Source organism: Lactuca saligna, chromosome 2, assembly GCF_052625555.1.
Source record: "Lactuca saligna cultivar CGN05327 chromosome 2, ASM5262555v1, whole genome shotgun sequence".
Lineage (NCBI taxonomy): Eukaryota > Viridiplantae > Streptophyta > Magnoliopsida > Asterales > Asteraceae > Lactuca > Lactuca saligna.
The window spans coordinates 112,126,873-112,131,992 of NC_136418.1; the positions used below are offsets into that span (position 1 = coordinate 112,126,873).

At 35.7% G+C, this 5,120-nt stretch overlaps 1 pseudogene; it reads left to right on the top strand.

Annotated features, from left to right (window-relative positions):
• The first annotated feature begins 195 nt into the window (after positions 1 to 195).
• LOC145029009 (cytochrome P450 76T24-like) lies at positions 196 to 1,831 on the top strand (annotated as a pseudogene).
• The last annotated feature ends 3,289 nt before the right edge of the window (positions 1,832 to 5,120 follow it).

Genomic DNA, 5,120 nt, shown 5'->3' on the forward strand with positions numbered 1-5,120 from the left:
ATAAGGTGAAGTCTTTTCACATTATGTTGAGGCCAAAACTGCAACGTATGTCATATTTGGGAAACAAGTTGGGAGTTTTCCAAATATTTAACCAATCTTAAGATTTTAGATGAACTTATAGGGACCGTTTTGTAACTTTATTTGTTATAAATAACTGATTTTGTGAACGTATCAAAACAACATCCACGTAAAATAATGGAGTATCAAACCCTTTTCTTCGTGCTTTCTTGTCTTTTCCCATTGATCATCTATGCCTTAACCAATTGCAGAAGGCCTAATTCCCGGTTACCACCAGGACCTAAAGGTTTTCCTATCATCGGAAATCTCTTAGAATTCGGTGACAAACCCCACTAATCACTTGCCATATTATCTAAACGTTATGGTCCTTTAATGTCACTGAAGCTCGGAAGCAATATGACAATAGTTATTTCATCTCCTGATATCACCAAAGAATTCTTTAACACCCAGGATGTAGCCTTCTTAAACCGACCAGCTCCTAAGGCTATCCAACTCGGAGACTATCATAAATACTCTATAGTTTGGATGGAGGCGGGAATATATGCTCTTTGTTCAACAACTAGACGCTAGTGAATTGCTACGACGGGAGAAGGTATAAATTGGTTACATCAATGCTGTTATCGTTAAAAATAGAATAAAATAACAAAGATGCATTGAAACTTATGTTCTCATATTTATATATTCTAGGTACAAGAACTCAAGAACTTGTCAACCATGTTAATCGATGATGTATAGAGGAAAAACCTTTGAACGTTGGTGCATGTGCTTTCACAACGAGTCTCAACATCCTGTCCAACTTTATGTTTTCGATTGATCTTGCTGAATATGGTCCAAAACCAACACAACAGTTCCAAGACTTAGTATTGCAAGGGATGCAATCTGGTGCAAAGCCAGGTCTACTGGGCCTTTTTCCTATACTTCACTCGTTTGATCCACTAGGGTTAATATGGTCGGAAAATGTTTATGGTAAAAAAATGTTGGCTATTTTCGATAAGATCATCAATGACAGATTGAAAAGTAGATCTGATGGCATTTCAACCAAAAACAATGATGTTTTAGACTTACTTCTCGATCAACATTCCAATTTTACTCAAAATGATATGAGACACTTATTTCTAGTAAGTAAAAATTTTAACATTTAAAAAATATTGCCTATAATAGCACATGCATTGATTAAGCTTTTTTTATCACAGACGCTATTTACAGCGGGAACCGACACGACATCAAGCACATTGGAATGGGCGATGTCGCAGCTAATTCGTAACCCAGAGAAAATGAAAAAAGCGAGGTTGGCGGTCAATAAAGTCATGCAAAACAACAACAATGGAAGCATACAAAAATCTGATATCTCTCAACTCAGGTTTCTACAAGCTGTGATTAAGGAAACTATGAGACTGCATCCTCTGGCTCCTTTTCTTATCCCTCGACAAGCCATACATGACGTTGTTGTTCAAGGTTTCATTGTGCCTAAAAATGCACAAATTTTGTGCAACGTTTGGCGGTATGGGCTATGGGATGAGACCATAACATATGGTCAGAGCCAGAAATGTTCATGCCTGAAAGGTTTTTGGACGTGAAGATTAACTACAAAGGCCAAGATTTTAAGCTTATTCCGTTTGGTGCAGGAAGGAGGATGTGTCCAGGATTGAATCTTGCTAATAGAATGCTACACATAATATTGGCATCTTTAATTCATAAGTTTGATTGGAAAGTTGCAGGAGATACAAGACCACAGGATATTGATATGGGTGAAAAGTACGAGATCACATTGCAAAAGGCTGAAGCATTCATCGTCATCCCTATGAAACTGTGATATATTGTAGTTGTTTTCTTAAATGAACACCGAAAAGAAATTGTTGTTCTATTTTGAGTTTATTTGAAATCCTGTTCTAATTTCTATTATTTTGGATTCACTTTCTTTTTTATTATTATTGGACAAAATTGCAAAAATGGTCCCTGTGGTATGTATTTTTTTTGGGGTTTCGGTCCCCCGACTTAACTTCCATTAAGTTTTTGCTGTTAACCCCCTCATGTGCCTCCCAAATGAGGGTATATTTGTCTTTTCACTTATAAGGGACCATTTTTGCATCTAAAAAAATATATCCCCATTTTTAAAAGAAAATAATTAATACCTATTTTTTGGTTTAACAATTAAAAAAATAAAAGTGGTCTCTCTCTCTCTCTCTCTCTCTCTCTCTCTCTCGTTTCACACATAAACATACATAACCAGATGAACTCATTCATCCTCCATCCCACTCTCTTAGATTTCCTGAATCTCCAAATTCACTCCTGATGTCCTCTTTGTCTTCCTCAATAGCATGACAGGAACCATTCTCTTCACCTCCAACTTACCCAACCACAATTAAATAGAAGATTCAAAAGGAAAAACCCCCAATATATTTCAATCAACATGGATCCTCCATCCTCCACCGTATCAGATCTTTCATCGTATTCAATCTGACCCTGATGCAACCCCTCTTTTGCCACCACCTGATCATGAATCAGATCATGTTGAGCCAATGATCACATCCCCCATTATCATCAACAATCAATAGCCCTTGAAGTTAAAGAACAAATAGAATATTAATTGAGACTACATACCTGAATCTTTGACCTGCCTTAACCTTTCTCTATCTGTAGTTATTTGCTTCAATTTATATTTCTTTAGAGTAAATTACATGTTTGGTCCTTGTGGTATGCTGATCTTTTGCTATTCATTTTCATTGATATGCTAATTTCAGTCAACCTTGATCCTTTGGTCATCATCTTTACCTAGAAATTTGAATTGATTTCAAAGCTCAAGAAATCAAACAAAAAAATGATGTGTATAGTTTGGGTGTGATTATGTTGATCTTCGTGACCTACTTTCACAACAAAGAGAAACTAACGAAATAAGGAAAGGATTTTAACAGACCTAATCGGACTTGTAGTGTCGGATTCTAACCACCACTCATTTATTCCTTATCTTGTTGATTGGGTTAACCGTCGGTTGAAAGATGTTGTACAACACCCAAGTGATGACTCGAACTTTAGAAAGCTCATTCACACAGGTGCTCAATCGAACTGATTAGGGAAGAATAAGATTGGAAGCAACAAGGGATGCTTAAGCATTGATTTGCAAAAGATAATGAAGGAAGGAATATCTGAGGGAAACAGGTAAGATGCGAAAGCAACTTTAGTAAGGAAAGGTGTGAAGATGCGATGAAGAACTGAAGGAGGTGGCGAGGCTGCTTCATGGCGAGCCTAATCGTGGTTTCTTTCTCGTCATCGATAACAACGATTCGGAAGGGAATCAGAGTAGCTGCCAACGATTGAGGTGAAGTGTTTGGGGTTGTGCTTTTTCGACTGTAGGAGGGTTGTAGAGGTGTTGAACATTGATTGCAGTCGTCGAGAGGGTTGTAGCTCCTCTTGATCTCGTCGGAAACGGCCATCCCATGCCGTGTTGCTTTGTTTGATGCTCGATAGGGGATTTTTGGTTATGCTTCTTTAACAATGGTGTTTGGGAAGAATAAAATGAGAGAGAGAGAGAGAGAGAGAGAGAGAGATTCTATTTTTTAATTATTAAAATAAATAAATAGGTATTATTGTTTTTTTAAAAGGAAGATATATTATTTTCAGATGCAAAAATGGTCCCTTAGAAGTTAAAAGACAAATATACCCTCATGTGGGAGGCACATGAGGGGGTTAACAGTAAAAACTTAACGGAAGTAAAGTCGGGGGACCAATTCTACGTACAAACTAGACCAAAAGGACCATGAATCTAAGAAAGTCGAGGTTTGGACTGAAACCCCAAAAAAATGCATACCACAGGGAACATTTTTGCAATTTTGTCTTATTATTGATTCATGATAAAAGGATTTCCTAATAAAATTGATAATCTAGACTTATTATTTTCTATAACTAATTAAGGATTATTACTTTAAGTAATACACAATTCTAATATATATATATATATATATATATATATATATATATATATATATATATATATATATATATATATATATATCTGTGTGTGTGTGAATGTAATCTGTAAATTTTGTTCTTGAGTTTATAATAAAATCTTACTTTTGTGTTCAATAACATATCTTCTCCTTCTTTATTGTTTCTGCATGTTTATTGTTTTTTGGGTTGTTCTTCAACATTTCCATGTTGGAAGCTTCTTCAAAACTATAACTAAAATTGTTTTAGCAAGGATAAAAAAATCTTAACGACTTTAATCCCAAAAACTTACCAACATGTTTCACAAAACAACAAGTAATCGACAGATTCTTTACAAGATAGAAAGAACCTTTATGATATAAACACAAACAAATCATAATGATTAACCAACGATTAAATCGGTAGAAGAGATCTCACAAATGAATTCGCCTAAAACTAATCCATATCTATGATACGTATTTAATTATATACTCATCATATTCCACCATGCACAACCCTTTTACTTTAGCTTCGATCAGGGGCAGTCCCCATACGCTTCCACGTTTTCTGCAATTGACCTTCCTGTTTCAAACCAAATTAACCTTATGATAACCCGGATCATAACCTCAAACTTTATTAAAATATTCTTTACAGTATCCAGTATCCACATCATCGTAACCTACAAATTTATGGAAATGTTCTTTTATCTCATGGTTTTGTTCCTTATAGGCTCTTCTACAATCTGTATTGATCTTAGCCCTAACACTTATGGGGTATACGAATAACCCTAATACTAATACAATAGAGAAATAGAGGGATATTTTGGGGCAAACTTTTCTGAGTTTTATTTGTTCTTATCAAGAACTAGAAAACAACCTTCTACTTATCTAAACTCCATGCTAAAAATAAGGAAACAACTACCTACCGGGTTTCGAACTAAGTCAGTTGTTAACCTGTTAACGAGGTAAAGGGTCACCAATTGTTCCTTTTATTAGCCGATGGATCCATGTCCCTTGACACGTTGCTGACGTAGCAGCCATGAATTCTGCCTCACATGATGACAAAGCTACATATCTTTGTTTTTGTGAGGCCCATGCTACCAAACTTGCATTTAGATAAAATGCCATGCCACGAGTACTCCTCTTGTCATTCAAATCTCGTGCATGATTGCTATCTGAATA